The following is an 18252-nucleotide window of genomic DNA, read 5'->3' on the forward strand; positions in this document are numbered from 1 at the left end:
CAGGAAGGCGTGATGCCATTTTTACTGCCTGGCCCTGCCAATCAAAGTGCAGACGGTGTGGCAGTTGCAGACAGAGCAGGGCGTCTAGGTGTAATGGAAATGCCACCTTTGCTCCTAGAGGCTCATTTGCATATATTAAAACATCATTTTCTTACCAATCTGGGCACATATGAACATGGGACCCACACAAATGCCTTCAGCTGCCAAGTGCACTGCAACAGGTCAGCCAGTGTCATAGGTACAAATCTGCTGACAGGTGCCCTTTAAATGCCATAAAATGCTGAAGCCGAGTGTAATAAGCATTTTAAAACATTTGACTTTGCAGTTTAGTAAGTATTTTGCAGTCTAAGGCCTGATCACGAATATTCGAATTGCGAATTTTAATCGCGAATATCGGCACTTTGAGAATTCGTGAATATTTAGAATATCTCAAAATATATTCGTAATCGCGAATATTCTTTTTTTTTAAAGCATTTTTATGCGAATTCTTTAGGCGAATTCTACGCGAATTTTCGCAATCAAGAAAATAATGCCTAGAGATCATGAATTCGCGAATTCTCGAATATATGGCGAATATTCACCCAAATATTCGTGAAATATTGCGAATTCGAATATTGCCCCTGCCGCTCATCACTATCCATGAGTTGGGCTTTAAACTAAGACAGCAAGGAGCCTGAAATCCATTAGATAACATCACTATGGATGTAATGTCTCTGTGGCCTTCTGAATGTACAGTCGTGGCCAAAAGTTTTGAGAATGACACAAATATTAGTTTTCACAAAGTTTTCTGCTAAACTGCTTTTAGATCTTTGTTTCAGTTGTTTCTGTGATGTAGTGAAATATAATTACACGCACCTCATACGTTTCAAAGGCTTTTATCGACAATTACATGACATTTATGCAAAGAGTCAGTATTTGCAGTGTTGGCCCTTCTTTTTCAGGACCTCTGCAATTCGACTGGGCATGCTCTCAATCAACTCCTGGGCCAATTCCTGACTGATAGCAACCCATTCTTTCATAATCACTTCTTGGAGTTTGTCAGAATTAGTGGGTTTTTGTTTGTCCACCCGCCTCTTGAGGATTGACTACAAGTTCTCAATGGGATTAAGATCTGGGGAGTTTCCAGGCCATGGACCCAAAATGTCAAAGTTTTGGTCCCCAAGCCACTTAGTTATCACTTTTGCCTTATGGCACGGTGCTCCATCGTGCTGGAAAATGCATTGTTCTTCACCAAACTGTTGTTGGATTGTTGGAAGAAGTTGCTGTTGGAGGGTGTTTTGGTACCATTCTTTATTCATGGCTGTGTTTTGGGGAAAAATTGTGAGCGAGCCCACTCCCTTGGATGAGAAGCAACCCCACACATGAATGGTCTCAGGATGCTTTACTGTTGGCATGACACAGGACTGATGGTAGCGCTCACCTTTTCTTCTCCGGACAAGCCTTTTTACAGATGCCCCAAACAATCGGAAAGAGGCTTCATCGGAGAATATGACTTTGCCCCAGTCCTCAGCAGTCCATTCACCATACTTTCTGCAGAAGATCAATCTGTCCCTGATGTTTTTTTTTTGGAGAGAAGTGGCTTCTTTGCTGCACTTCTTGACACCAGGCCACCTTCCAAAAGTCTTCGCCTCACTGTGCGTGCAGATGCGCTCACACCTGCCTGCTGCCATTCCTGAGCAAGCTCTGCACTGGTGGCACTCCGATCCCGCAGCTGAATCCTCTTTAGGAGACGATCCTGGCGCTTTCTGGACTTTCTTGGATGCCCTGAAGCCTTCTTAACAAGAATTGAACCTCTTTCCTTGAAGTTCTTGATGATCCTATAAATTGTTGATTGAGGTGCAATCTTAGTAGCCACAATATCCTTGCCTGTGAAGCCATTTTTATGCAACGCAATGATGGCTGCACGCGTTTCTTTGCAGGTCACCATGGTTAACAATGGAAGAACAATGATTTCAAGCATCACCCTCCTTTTAACATGTCAAGTCTGCCATTTTAACCCAATCAGCCTGACATAATGATCTCCAGCCTTGTGCTCGTCAACATTCTCACCTGAGTTAACAAGACGATTACTGAAATGATCTCAGCAGGTCCTTTAATGACAGCAATGAAATGCAGTGGAAAGTTTTTTTTGGGATTAAGTTAATTTTCATGGCAAAGAAGGACTATGCAATTCATCTGATCACTCTTCATAACATTCTGGAGTATATGCAAATTGCTATTATAAAAACTTAAGCAGCAACTTTTCCAATTTCCAATATTTTTGTCATTCTCAAAACTTTTGGCCACAACTGTACACAGATTATTGTCAAAGGGGATAGAGGAACAATATTAAAAATACATATACAGGAGAGTGCTATGAAGATGAGAACATTTAATATTTGGCATTTGCTCATATTGTAATTCCTTAACCATATAATTACCCGAGTGTTTATCCCCCTTCCTTACTAGGCCAGTTTTTCAGTTGTAGCAATGTGTCTGTCTAACTGCAAATAAAGGATTCATTTCTGAGCCAGCCTACATATATTTGATATTATTTTTCTCGGGACACCTTAGACCTTTCCTTTGTGCCATTAGATGATGGATATAATATTAAAATATATATATATATTTAAGGAAAAACTGTGAAAATTTATTTTTTTTAAAAATCATTTTTTCCTTTCTTATAATTTTTTTCCCCCAACTATTACAAAAGGTTTCAAGACAAAACATTTCTAAAACTATTCCCGTACGCTTGTACCCTGAAAATGGACACTATATATGTAATTTATCTACTGGCTGGGCCCGCTGCAAGAATTCAAAAGACTGAAGCGCATTTTGGATTTTGGCAGCCTATTTTTCTATTGCTGGTTCCATAGCATTGTACAGCGCCAAAACGCTACAAGCCCCTTCAATGTGACTTTTTTTCTGTTCTGTGACCGTTATTCATTTTAGGGAAATGTGGACATTTAATTTTTTATAATTTTTTTTATTATTTATAAAAAAAAAATATTGACTTTTTTTTTTAAAGTGAATTAACCCTTTTCTGCCACAGTCAAGTGAGGAAGAAGTTAATTCCCAACCTGCAGGCTGACATTTCATTTTAAGGCCAGCAGGTGGTACTCTTACAGAAGAAAAAGCGCTCCCTGCCGGCTTTCAGCTTCTTCAATGTAAGGCTACTTTTACACTTGCGTTTTGTGCTGATCCGTCATGGACGGATCCGTTTAGATAGTACAACCGTCTGCATCCGTTCAGAACGGATCCGTTTGTATTATCTTTAACATAGCCAAGACGGATCCGTCTTGAACACCATTGAAAGTCAATGGAGGACGGATCCGTTTTCTATTGTGCCAGATCGTGTCAGTGAAAACGAATCCGTCCCCATTGACTTACATTGTGTGTCAGGATGGATACGTTTGGCTCAGTTTCATCAGACGGACACCAAAACGCTGCAAGCATCTCGATCTCCAAAGCGGAATGGAGACGAAACTGATGCATTCTGAGCGGATCCTTTTCCATTCAGAATGCATTAGGGCAAAAACTGATCCGTTTTGGACCGCTTGTGAGAGCCCTGAACGGATCTCACAAACGGGAAGCCAAAACGCCAGTGTGAAAGTAGACTGTATCAGAGTGCTACAAGCGTGTATTACTGCCTGACTGCTCCTGCAGGTTACGGCACACCTCCCTGTGACTGCAGCTGTATAATGACAGCTCGATCACAGCGATCTGTGGCGGCACGGGCCGCTGGCAGATCGCTATGAAACCCGACGTTTTTATACTTCGGGTTACAGAAAAGAGCATACCGCCACGACTTAGAAAGTCGTGCGGCAGTAGGCAAGTGGTTAATATGAATGAAAAAAAAAAAACTTGTACAAAGTACAGGATTTTCTGTATAATCTGACAAACATGACAGTCCTTTTCCATATCAATGAAAAGATTCTGACAAAATGTATAGGGCAAGATCCTTTTGACTCAGATTGGCCTCATGAACAACATATGACAAACAATATGACAATTATAAATCAAAACCTTTTAAATAGAGGCTTCATTTCAAAGAATATGATTACTGTTGGGTTACACTTACAAATGGATGTTGGCGATAGAAAATGTACACACCTTGTATATAGAGACAGAAACCTACTATCTCAACAATTCTGTTGTTTGAAGCTGCAATTTATAGATATACTAGGGGATTTCATCTCCTGGGGAGTCTGAAGATACATCTATGAAAATCATAATTAAATAGGTATAGCTTGCATACAGTAAGTTAACCCCTTGTTGAACAGACTGTTCTGTTTATTCCTAAACTAGCAGAAGGACCCGGCTTCGCACGGGTATATTTCATCTATTTAATTTTATGTTTCCGTGTGTCATAACAAAAGATATCAACAGTTTCCCCCATAACAGTGACTGCTGCAGTAACCGGCCCTTTAACAATGACCTCCACAGTGCCCTCCGCTTTAACAATGACCTCCACAGTGCCCGCCCCTTTAAAAGTGATCTCCACAGTGCTCGTCCCTTTAACAGTGAGCTCCATAGTGGGCGCCCCTTTAACATTGACCTCCACAGTGCCTGCCCCTTTAACAGTGACCTTTACAGTGCCCGACTCTTTAACAGTGCCTGCCCCTTTAACAGTGACCTCCACAGTGCCCACCCCTTTAAGATTGACCACCCCTTTAACAGTGCCCTTCACAGTGCCCACCCCTTTAACAGTGACTTCCACAATGCTCGCCCCTTTAACAGTGAACTCCACAATACACGCCCCTTTAGCATTGACCACTCCTTTAACATTGACCTCCACAGTATCTGCCCCTTTAACAGTGACCTCCACAGTGCCCACCCCTTTAACAGTGACCTCCACATTGCCCGCTACTTTAACAGTGATCTCCACAGTGCCCTCCCCTTTAACATTGACCACCCCTTTAACAGTATTTTCATAGTGGCCTCCCCTTTAACAGTGACCTTCACAGTACCCACCCCTTTAACAGTGACCTCCACATTGCCCGCCCCTTTAACAGTGACCTCCACAGTGTCTGGCCCTTTAATAGTGACCTCCACAGTGCCCGCCCCTTTAACAGTGACCTCCACATTGCCCGCTACTTTAACAGTGATCTCCACAGTGCCCTCCCCTTTAACATTGACCACCCCTTTAACAGTATTTTCATAGTGGCCTCCCCTTTAATAGTGACCTTCACAGTACCCACCCCTTTAACAGTGACCTCCACATTGCCCGCCCCTTTAACAGTGACCTCCACAGTGTCTGCCCCTTTAATAGTGACCTCCACAGTGCCGGCCCCTTTAACATTGACCACACCTTTAACCGGGACCTTTATTGTGCCCACCCCTTTAACAGGGACCTTCACAGTGCCCGCCCCTTTAACAATGACTTCCACAGCGCCTGCCCCTTTAACATTGACCGCCCCTTTAACAGTGACCTTCATAGTGGCCGCCCCTTTAACAGAGACCTCCACAGTGCCCGCCCCTTTAACATTGACCACCCCTTTAACAGTGACATTCACACTGCCCGCCCCTTTAATAAAGACCTCCACAGTGCCCGTTCCTTTAACAATGACCTCCACAGTGCCCGCCCCTTTAACAGTAACCTTCACAGTGCCAGCCTCTTTAACAGTGACCTCCACAGTGTCCGCCCCTTTAACATTGACCACACCTTTAACCGGGACTTTCATAGTGGCCGCCCCTTTAACAGTGACCTCCACAGTGCCTGCCCCTTTAATATTGACTACCCCTTTAACAGTGACCTTCATAAGGGCAGGCCCTTTAAGAGTGACCATCACAGTGCCCACCCCATTAACAGTGACCTCCACAGTACCCGCCCCTCTAACATTGACCACCCTTTTAACAGTGACCTTCATAGTGGCCGCCCCTTTGACAGTGACATCCACAGTACTCGCCCCTTTAACAGTAACTTCCACAGTGCCCGCCCCTATAACAGTGACCTCCGCAGTGCCTGCCCCTTTAACAGTGACCTCAGCAGTGCCTGCCCCTTTAACAGTAAACTCCACAGCACTCGTCTGTTTAATAGTGGCCTCTTCCCCCCCATGCATGTAGCAGTGTAGTTGTGCCATCATACATCATATGACAGAATTTCTAAGGATCTGCAAACTGCTAAAACCTGTGATCAGCTGTTATGGCAACCTCGAGTAGGACCTGCAAGCTTCTATTGGCTGATAAAGGACATGTGACCATGTGTATGGCAGTTGGGGTATGAGTGAAAGACTTGTAGACTACTATTGGTTAATGCAGGTCATTTTTTGGGAATATCTCAGGAAAGGTATGTCCTAGAGAGCTGAGACCCGGTCTACAACCTTCCCAGACACCTGATGTACCTGTGTGCCAAATTTGGTGAAGATCGGTCTATTTGTTTGGTCGCTCATAAAGAACGTCCAGACAGACAGACAGACAGACGTCTAGACAGAAAGAAACTCATTTTTATATACACTCACCTAAAGAATTATTAGGAACACCATACTAATACGGTGTTGGACCCCCTTTTGCCTTCAGAACTGCCTTAATTCTATGTGGCATTGATTCAACAAGGTGCTGATAGCATTCTTTAGAAATGTTGGCCCATATTGATAGGATAGCATCTTGCAGTTGATGGAGATTTGAGGGATGCACATCCAGGGCACGAAGCTCCAGTTCCACCACATTCCAAAGTTGCTCTATTGGGTTGAGATCTGGTGACTGTGGGGGCCATTTTAGTACAGTGAACTGATTGTCATGTTCAAGAAAGCAATTTGAAATGATTCGAGCTTTGTGACATGGTGCATTATCCTGCTGGAAGTAGCCATCAGAGGATGGATACATGTTCTCATTCTGTTTACGCCAAATTCGGACTCTACCATTTGAATGTCTCAACAGAAATCGAGACTCATCAGACCAGGCAACATTTTTCCAGTCTTCAACAGTCCAATTTTGGTGAGCTCGTGCAAATTGTAGCCTCTTTTTCCTATTTGTAGTGGAGATAAGTGGTACCCGGTGGGGTCTTCTGCTGTTGTAGCCCATCCGCCTCAAGGTTGTGCGTGTTGTGGCTTCACAAATGCTTTGCTGCATACCTCGGTTGTAACGAGTGGTTATTTCAGTCAACGTTGCTCTTCTATCAGCTTGAATCAGTCGGCCCATTCTCCTCTGACCTCTAGCATCCACAAGGCATTTTTGCCCACAGGACTGCCGCATACTGGATGTTTTTCCCTTTTCACACCATTCTTTGTAAACCCTAGAAATGGTTGTGCGTGAAAATCCCAGTAACTGAGCAAATTGTGAAATACTCAGACCGGCCCGTCTGGCACCAACAACCATGCCACGCTCAAAATTGCTTAAATCAGCTTTCTTTCCCATTCTGACATTCAGTTTGGAGTTCAGGAGATTGTCTTGACCAGGACCACACCCCTAAATGCATTGAAGCAACTGCCATGTGATTGGTTGACTAGATAATTGCATTAATGAGAAATAGAACAGGTGTTCCTAATAATTCTTTAGGTGAGTGTATATGTCCACTATTATGTGGTTACTACATTTACCAATACAGCTAAGCGTGAAATCAGAGCCGGTGTCCGCTGTTTGCATGTAGTTTAAGGCAGCTGCACAGAGAGCTGAATGTGCCGAGTCGCATGTAACAGAGCCAAACGCTGCCCAGACATGGGGCTCGGCTGTAAGAAGGAAGAGTACGCGAGTGCCGGACTTACCCTACCCGAACCGGACACACACGGCGACGAACGATGTGGGAACACTGCCGGCCGTACGTTGGAGCGCAGAGGACGCTGACCCCGCTCGCGACCCGGAAGTAAAGCTGCGCCTGCGCACAACGCTGCTGTGAATGTGATCCGAACGTAGCTGACAGGGGGAAGGGCGCAGCAGTGCTCTATATACGATGTGTGGGAGCCTCCCCTCCCACAAATACGGCAACTACGTTGCCTACACATGTCGCCCACATATACAATCTGCCCTGGATGGCATACCCGTCCTATCGTGATGCCATATATTTTTCAACGTTGATTATAAGCTTTTTGAGAATCAGCAATCCTGTCTGTCCTTTCCAACACAACTGGCACATTCCTAAAATACTCTGTGCTGCTGGGGACCCTGCTCTTTCTACCTTTTTACTTTTAGTCCAAAATCTTCAACAAGATCAGCACGGAGGAGCGACGTAGCAAACCTACGTAGCAAACCTACTTCATCACGTCTTCACCCCCTCTGACGAAGGGGCTTCATCATCGGGAGAAGGGACCGAGCCAGCAAGTCGCTATCATGGCCGCGAGTCAGCAGGGTGGCAGCAGTGTGAGTTCGGTAGCCAAACCTGCCCGGAGTAGACAACCCACTTTTGAAGGAGCCTACCTGCCCGGGAAGTAGCGGTGCGTAGTGTTAGGGGGTAAAATCACCTACTCGTGGTTTAGCAGTTTTTTGTTAAGCCGCCGGAGGAGGTGAACATGACCATATGTAGAATTTGTGGGCAGAAGGTGAAGCGTGGCCAGGGTGCCAATGTTGGCACCACGGCCCAGCGTCAACATATGCAGCGTCACCATAACGTGGCCCGGGAGAACCATGGCTCCAATTTGGGTGTCCAGCCTGCTGAAGCAACCACTGCATCACCCAGTGGCATGCAGTCGATTTCAGGCAGTCAAGACTCCACCACCTCAGCCGAAGGGAGCTGTCTGTCCTTCCCATCATCTACCAGTCCTGATGCTCCTGCTCCTCGTCCTCCTATTACTCATAACTCATTCCATCAGCAATCGATTACCGAAGCGATTGCCAAGAGATAACAGTATGCCTGCACTTATACAACAGCACAGTAGCTGAAAATGTTCCTGGCCAAGTTGCTGGTGCTGCAGTCCATCTTTTTCCAAGTGGTGTACTCTGCACCTTTCAGAGAACTTATAGCTTGTGCCAAGCCGAGGTGGAGGGTCCCAAGCCATCATTTATTTTCCAAAAAGGCAGTACAAGCCCTGCATATGCATGTAGAACAGAAGGTGGGCCAGTCCTTAAGCCTGTTGGTGTCTGCCAAAGTGCACGACAGCGCCAACGTGTGGATCTGTAACTACGGTCAGGAACAATACATGCCCTTTACAGCCCACTGGCTGAATGTGGTTCCTGCACAGCCACACCAGCAACTTGGCCAGGTAACGCCGCTTCCACCTCCACATTGTTACGCCGTTGGTCCTGCGACAATGTCCGCCCTGCCTTCCCATCCTCCACTGCAGGGACAATTCACAGTGCCCCTCCAGCATACCACATGTGCAGGGCACGGCGGTGTCACGCTGTTCTGAACCTCATTTGCTCCACAGACAGAATCCGTTATTTGGGGGTTATTCTTCTGACGGATCAAAGGAAAGGCAAAATAATCAGTGACGTCAAACTTACTGCTGACACCCTCTCCACTCTGTCAGACGGCTCTACTTGTATAAGCATTAGTGTTAAGCAAGCATGCTCGGCCAAACTGCTGTTCGGCTCGAGCATCGCTATGCTTTGAACATGGCGGTACTCAGCCGAGTACTGCATGTGCTCGAGCGCCATGCTTGAGTCTCCTCCCCGCACGTTTCGCAGCTGCTATGCAGCCAATAAATGTGCAGGTGAGTAGTGCCCTCACTGTAATGCCAGTAGCCATGTTGGCTACTGGCATCACAGTTATTGGCTGGCCGGAACATGTCATTGGGTGCTATACAGTACCCGATGACGCATGTTCAGCTTATTTGTAGTCAGGGAGAGCTGCGCTTCGGAAGGTACAGAGAGTGTAAGTCTGATTGCAATCAATTTTGTAGAAAAACGTTTCAAACACCCAAAACACCTTTTAAGGACTATTGTGCGTGGTGGCAGGCTGGCAGTATTTTATAGCTACCGTACAAATTTTTTTCCATAATTTTTAATACTTTTTATATAGAGGGTGTCTGCAGTGACTAGATACATCTGTCCAATACCTTCTGTGTGTCACGGCCAGATATTTGAGAAATATAAGTCAAAATTACTATAGTTTTTTTATCATTTATAATACTTTTTATATAGAGGGTGTCAGCAGTGACTTGTGACATCAGTCCAATACCTTCTGTGTGTCAGGGCAAGAAATTGGAGAAATATAATCGAAAATTAATATATTTTCCCATCATTTTCAATACTTTTTATATAGAGGGTGTCTGCAGTGACTTCTGACATCTGTCCAATACCTTCTGTGTGTCAGGGCCAGGGATTTGAGAAATATAAGTGAAAATTACTATATTTTCTCCATCATTTTCCATACTTTTTATATAGAGGGTGTCATCAGTGACTTGTGACATCAGTCCAATACCTTCTGTCTGTCAGGGCCAGAGATTGGAGAAATATAAGTGAAAATTACTATATTTTTTCCATAATTTTCAATACTTTTTATATAGAGGGTGTCAGCAGTGACTTGTGACATCTGTTCAATACTTTCTGTGTGTTAGGGCCAGAAACTGGAGAAATATAAGTGAAAATTTAATATATTTTTTCCATTATTTTCAATACTTTTTCTATAGAGGGTGTCTGCAGTGACTAGTGACACCTGCCCAATACCTTCTGTGTGTCAGGGCCAGAGATTGGAGAAATATACAGTACAGACCAAAAGTTTGGACACCCCTTCTCATTCAAAGAGTTTTCTTTATTTTCATGACTATGAAGGCATCAAAACTATGAATTAACACATGTGGAATTATATACATAACAAATAAGTGTGAAATATGTCATATTCTAGGTTCTTCAAAGTAGCCACCTTTTGCTTTGATTACTGCTTTGCACACTCTTGGCGTTCTCTTGATGAGCTTCAAGAGGTAGTCCCCTGAAATGGTCTTCCAACAGTCTTGAAGGAGTTACCAGAGATGCTTAGCACTTGTTGGCCCTTTTGCGGTCCAGCTCACCCCAAACCATCTCGATTGGGTTCAGGTCCGGTGACTGTGGAGGCCAGGTCATCTGGCGCAGCACCCCATCACTCTCCTTCATGGTCAAATAGCCCTTACTTTCAAAGTTTTCCCAATTTTTCAGCTGACTGACTGACCTTCATTTCTTAAAGTAATGATGGCCACTCGTTTTTCTTTACTTAGCTGCTTTTTTTTTTGCCATAATACAAATTCTAACAGTCTATTCAGTAGGACTATCAGCTGTGTATCCACCTGACTTCTCCTCAACGCCACTGATGGTCCCAGCCCCATTTATAAGGCAAGAAATCCCACTTATTAAACCTGACAGGGCACACCTGTGAAGTGAAAACCATTTCAGGGGTCTACCTCTTGAAGCTCATCAAGAGAATGCCAAGAGTGTGCAAAGCAGTAATCAAAGCAAAAGGTTACTATTTTGAAGAACCTAGAATATGACATATTTTCAGTTGTTTCACACTTGTTTGTTATGTATATAATTCCACATGTGTTAATTCATAGTTTTGATGCCTTCAGTGTGAATCTACAATTTTCATAGTCATGAAAATAAAGAAAACTCTTTGAATGAGAAGGTGTGTCCAAACTTTTGGTCTGTACTGTAAGTGAAATCTATTTTCCTTTTTCCATACTTTTACGTACTTTTTCAATATACTGTGCTTGCTGTGAACTGTGACAAGCGTGCCACATCTTGTGTGTCAAGCGTGCATATAACATTTAATATGTAGAAGGCGAGCAGTAGTGATGGACGAACATCGGCCGGGACAGTTCGCGAACACGTTCAAATGTGCGCGAACCGCAAGTTCGCGCGGGCTCCATTCACTTTAAAGACAGGCGATCCTGGAATACCTTCAGGTCATATTTGCAGCTACCAAATACTTATTAGAAGTGCACAAATAGTCCCATAACATGGACAGTGACGTACCAGATGTATCATTCGAATTTGCGATCTCCATTCATTAATTTTCGCCTATGCGCATGCGCAAAATAGGCGCGGCCTACTACAGCAACTGGATTTCCACCAGACCGAAGTTGGATGCGATCAGAAAAGATGGTTGGAAACAATTTTTGCGACGTTGAGGAAGAATTTCTGATCACTGCAAGTAATTTGACATTAAAGCAGTGTATTTGATTACATTTCACATGCATGTTATAACAATCGCTGTATATGCAGATCGAGTGTTTAAAAAAAGCGCCATTGCGAAAATCCCTAATGATGCAATTTCTTTTTTCGCGGTACATACAACTTCACATTTTATAAGGTCTTATGAGATATTAGTGTTTGGTGCACTAAGTATTGTTGTGACTGAGAACTTGCCACTCCAGTACCGGCCCCAAAAATTAGCCAATAGGCATTTACCTGACAGCACAGAACTTTGTAGGATTCTGTGACTGGAGGGACATTAGGCGGTCACAGGATAAAAATTTAACTGTCGGCCAGTACAGGCCCCAAAAATTAGCCAATAGGCGTTCACCTGACAGCAAAGCACTTTGGATTCTGTGGCTGGAGGTACATTAGGCGGTCACAGGATAAAAATTTAACTGTCGGCCAGTACAGGCCCCAAAGATTAGCCAATAGGCATTCACCTGACAGCAAAGAACTTTGGATTCTGTGGCTGGAGGTACATTAGGCGGTCACAGGATAAAATTTTTACTGTCGGCCAGTATAGGCCCCAAAAATTAGGCATTCAATAGACATAAAAGGCCTTTTATGCCGCTGTATTTACCTAAGACAGGGACCATGATTTGTTCTGGGTGGTGGCGTATATTTGTGGGCTGTTATTAGGACTCGTCACATGTGTTGAATTCCTCAGGATCCATGTCGCATTCATTTTTAGAAATGTGAGGTAGTCCACACCGTCGTTAGCTAGGCGAGTGCGCTTATCGGTCACAATCCCCCCTGCTGCGCTGAATGTCCTTTCGGACAGGACACTGGACGAAGGGCGAGAGTTCCCTGAGGCTGAATCCGGAGGACGGTTGTCAATGGGTTGGCTGTAAGAATGATCTCATATCCGAAGTGACCAACACATCTTCAAACCACCTTCTTCTTCCATGCGCTGTTGGATTAATACCCGCAACTGTTTCTCTGTGAGTGGAAATTCCTCTGCCAGCGCCCGCAAAAGCAGAATGCAGCATTTCTCGAAGCAAGGCCTGGAAGTGCTGCATTCTGACAGCCCTCTGTGATGGTGGTAACATTTCCGCCATTTTGTGTCTGTACCGGAGGTCTAAGTACGTTGCCACCCAGTACTGGTCCTTGCCCTTTATGCTTTTTATACGGGGGTCCCTCCTCAAACACTGGAGCATGAAGGCCCCCATTTGCACTAAACTGGAAGAGGTGGAGTGGCCTGGCTCTGCTCATCATCCAGGATAATGTCGTTCTCGTTCTCCTCCCCCCATCCACGGACAACACCAGGGATCCCAGAAACATTTAAAGCATGCTCTTCTTGCTCCTCCTCCGCCCTGGCACCATCCTCCTCTGACTGCTCTTCAGACTCCTGTTGTTGACTTGTCTCAGATGGAGTAGCCCCCACTGGGAATTCATCCAGCATTGCGACTTCCTCATCTTCCTGCTCTTGCTCCTCGACAGCTTGCTGGAGCAGCCTATCAAGCATATACAAAGTGGAGTTCCATCGTGTCGACCAGTCACAAATCAGATGTCTGACGGGCAGGTGGTGTCGCTGCTGAATGTCAGTAAGGCGAGCCATGGCTGAGTAAGATCTTTTAAAATGCCAGATATTTCCCTGGCCTGCTGCAAGACATCCTGGACCCCGGGGTATTTGGCAACGAATCGCTGCACGACTAAGTTCAGGACATGTGTATCACAGGACGACGGCGACGCGCGTCCTTCCCCTTGCGCCGCTGGCATCCTGTTCCTCTCCGGCAGCTGCAGGAGGTGTCTCTGCTTATTTCCTCCTTATTTAGAAGAGTTCCGAGATGTCTTCTCCTCATCCGAATTGGAGACTCTCCCTCCTCATAGACCCTATGACTGCACCATTGAATTAGAGGCTGGGTCTAAGTTCTCCAAGGGGCGTATTTACAACCTTTCTGGCCCCGAACGCAACGCCATGAAGGAATATTTAAAGGAGAGTTTAGAAAAAGGACATATTAGGCCTTCCACCTCCCCCATGGGTGCAGGGTTCTGTTTTGTCAAAAAGAAAGATGGTGGTCTCAGGCCCTGTATCGATTACAGAAAATTGAACAAGATCACCATTAGGAATCAGTATTCTATCCCGTTGATACCTCACTTGTTCAACCAGGTTTTGGGGGCTTCCTGGTTTTCCAAGCTTGACTTGAAAGGGGCTTATAATCTTATACGCATTAAGGAGGGAGATGAATGGAAAACTGCCTTCAACACCCCAGAGGGGCACTTTGAGTATTTAGTCGTGCCTTTCGGCCTTGGCAACGCCCCGGCAGTTTTCCAAAACTTCCTAAATGATATTTTCAGGGAGCTTATTGGTAGATTCGTTATTGTTTACCTTGACGATATCTTGATTTTCTCTCCGGACTGGAGATCCCATGTCTCCCATCTTAAACAAGTGCATGGTATCCTCAGAGAGAATCAATTGTCGGTCAAACTTGAAAAATGCGTGTTTGGAGTACAGGAAATTTTGTATTTAGGGTATATCCTTACTCCACATTCATTTAAAAAGGATCCTAAGAAGGTTCAGGCTATTCAAGACTGGGTGAGACCATCCTCCCTTAAAGCATTACAACGCTTTTTGGGGTTCTCCAATTACTATCGAAAATTTATTAAACATTTTTCTGTTATCGCCAAGCCCTTGACCGATTTAACAAAGAAGGGAGCGGACCTTATTAACTGGCCACCTAAGGCTCTCAAGGCCTTCGAATTTATTAAGATGTGTTTTCAAAATGCTCCAGTCTTGATTCAGCCAGATCCAGAGGTACCATTCGTTGTTGAGGTTTACGCATCGGAGGATGGGGTGGGGGCCATCCTTTCCCAGGGGTCTTCTAATTTCACCAATTTAAGACCCTGTGCGTTCTTTTCCCGTAAATTCTCTCCCACCGAGAGGAATTATGACATAAGAAACCGGGAACTACTGACTATCAAATGGGCTTTCGAGGAATGGAGACATTTTTTAGAGGGGGCCAAACACCGTGTTACGGTTCTTACTGACCATAAAAACCTAGTGTTTCTTGAAACCGACAAACGCCTTAATCCTAGGCAAGCTAGATGGGCCCTGTTCTTCACTCGTTTTAACTTTTCCATTACTTTCAGGCCAGGAAGCAAGAACATCAAGGTAGACGCCTTGTCCCAAATTTTTTGCGCTTTCCAGCCACCTGACACCCCTCCTGAACCCATCCTGCCGGCTGATATCATTGTGGCTTCGGTTTCTGCTGACCTCTCTTATGAAATTATTTCTGCACAGCATCTCGCACCTGCATGAACCCCCTCAGATAAGTTGTTTGTCCCTGGGCACTTCCGTCTTCGACTCTTAGGTGAGTGTCACGACTCTGTTCTTTGCGGCCATCCCGGTATCAATGCTACCATGGAGCTGGTGTCTAGATATTTCTGGTGGCCCACCTTGTCCAGAGATGTCCATTCCTATGTGTCCGCTTGTGAGGTATGTGCGAGATCCAAGTCTCCTAAAACTCGCCCTGCTGGGGAACTTCGACCTCTACCCATTCCCTGCAGGCCATGGTCTCATATCTCCATGGACTTCATCACCGATTTGCCCATCTCTGAGGGGAAGTCAGTGGTGTGGGTAGTGGTCGACAGTTTTAGTAAAATGGTGCATTTCGTCCCACTGGCTAGACTACCCAATGCCAAGATGCTAGCATCCTTATTTGTTGACCACATTGTATGACTGCATGGCGTTCCTGAGAATGTGGCTTCTGACAGGGGTGTTCAGTTTGTATCCAAGTTTTGGAAAGCTTTCTGTCAAAGGTGTAAGATTTCTTTATCCTTTTCGTCAGCCTTCCATCCCGAGACCAACGGGCAGACGGAAAGGTTAAACCAGGCAGTCGAACAGTTTCTCAGATGTTATGTGTCCGATAATCAGCATCGCTGGGTGGGAAATCTTGCGTTGGCGGAGTTCGCCATCAATAATCGGGTAAATTCCTCCACGGGAGTGTCCCCTTTTTTCTGTAACCTGGGTTATCATCCTCAAATGTTTCTGTGTCCTCTCTCAACCCGGAGGCCGATAGCTTCACATCAGACCTGTGCACAGTCTGGGCCCAGGTTCAATCGAACCTGGAGAAGACCCAGGAGGCTCAAAAAGTTCAAGCCAATAGGAAGCGCTCCAAGGGGGTTGACTTCGTGATCGGTGATAAGGTGTGGTAATCCACCAAAAATTTGTCTCTGAAAGGGGTTGGCAGAAAGTTTGCGCCGCGTTTTGTAGGACCTTACGAGGTTACAGAGATTCTCAATCCAGTGTCTTTTAGACTGAAATTTCCTGACTCCCTCCACATCCACAATGTGTTTCATAAGTCACTGTTAAAGAGGTATATTTCACATGTGGTTCCTTCACAAGGTCCTCCCTCTCCCGTGGAAGTAGAAGGCCATGACGATCTTTTTATATATAAGGTCCTTGATGTCAGGAAGGTTCGAAACTTCTTGCAGTACTTAGTGCATTGGAGGGGTTTTGGACCTGAGGAGAGTTCCTGGGTGCCAGCGCATCGGATGCATGCCTCCTCTTTGTTTAGAAAGTTCCACCGGGAACATCCGGAGAATCCTGGGGTCCTGAGGCCGCCGGGGAAGGGGGGGTACTGTCACAGGACGCCGGCGATGCGCGTCCTTCCCCTTGCGCCACCGGCATCCTGTTCCTCTCTGGCAGCTGCAGGAGGCGCCCTCCGCGCAGAGCGGGGAGCCGCTTGGCGTCTCTCTGCTGCCATGGCAACGGAGGGCGGAGCACGCCCAGCTGCACGCTCCTTCTATGTGCGGCCGGCGTCCTCTGTTGCCAGGATACCTGTGTGGGCTGAGCACCGAGCTGGACACTCGGCACTCAGCTATCAGTCCTGGGACAGGTCATGTGGCGCTGGCCACGTCACATGACCTTAGCCCTTCAGTATATAAGCAGGCAACCTGCTGGCCACAGGTTGCCTGTGATATTGCTTATATAGGCTCTTGATACTCTGCTCCATTGCTCTTGAATTTGACCAACGGCTAGTTATTTGACCACGCTCCTGCTTCTCCCTTGTACTCTGACGCAACCTCCAGGTTTGACCTCCGGCTTGTTATTGGTATTGTCTTTGCATCTCCCTCGTAGTTTGACGTGACCTCTCGTTGTGACCTTTGCTAGTTTGTTGACCCTTCTCGACTGCTGTACGCTTCTGTCGCCGCACGCCGCCCATTGCCTGTATCTGCTTTTCTCTGTCACTCCCGCACTTACTCAAGTTAGGGATCGCCGCCCAGTTGCGCTCCGTCGCCTAGGACGGGTAAGTGCAAGTAGGCAGGGACAGGGGCGTGGGTGGCAGACTAGTGGGTGCATGCTCTCCCTCTCTCCTTCCGGAGCGGCGTGACAGTGTGCCATGCATGGCACGTGTGTCATTTTGCCTTGTTTAAGCATGCTCAGCAGATTGGCACCATTGTCTCACACCACTTTACCAACTGTCAAATTGAGCGGGGTTAGCCACTGATCTGCCTGTGACCGCAAAGCTGAAAGGAATGAAGGACCGGTGTGGCTTTTGGCTTCCATGCACAACAGACGCAGCACAGCATGGCAACGTCTCATCTGGCACGTCAAATAGGTTCCGGGGATCTTGGGGGACGCAGAGGAAGAGACGGTAGCAGCGGAAAAGGAGGAGTCAGCCAAGGAGAAGAGGGAGGATGGAGTAGGAGGAGAAGAAAAAGATGCAGGCCTGCATGCAATCTGTGGTGGTAACACCAAATCTACACCGGTGCCACGGGTTGCATGCTTGACAGCGGTCAGAAGGTTCACCTAGTGGGCAGTAAAGGTTATGTACCTTCCCTGCCCGTCTTTGCTAGATCACGTTGTCTGTGGTCAGATGTATCTTGGCACCGACATTGTGTGCCAGAGATACATTCACTTGCCGCTGAACGTGGCCATATAGCTCTGGGATGCCCTTCTGGGAGAAATATTTCCTTCCGGGGATCTTCCATTGTGGTGTTCCAATGGCAACAAATTTTCTAAAGGCCTCCGAGTCCACCAGTTTATATGGCAGTAGTTGGCGGGCTAGCAGTTCCTGACAAGCCAGCGGTCAGCCGTTGGGCAAGAGGGTTATCCGGCATCATCATCTTTTTCGAACATTTGGGCCACGGAAGCCTGCCTTTTGCCAGATAAATGCAAGGACGGCACGATGAAAAGTGGAGTGGAGGACAATTGGGAAAAGAAAGGAGAAGGAGAAGAGGCAGGACATGGAGCACCGGGAGTGTGGCTTTGTGGGTTCTGACGGCGTTGCT

The sequence above is a fragment of the Bufo bufo genome, chromosome 2, assembly GCF_905171765.1.
Source record: "Bufo bufo chromosome 2, aBufBuf1.1, whole genome shotgun sequence".
Taxonomy (NCBI): domain Eukaryota; kingdom Metazoa; phylum Chordata; class Amphibia; order Anura; family Bufonidae; genus Bufo; species Bufo bufo.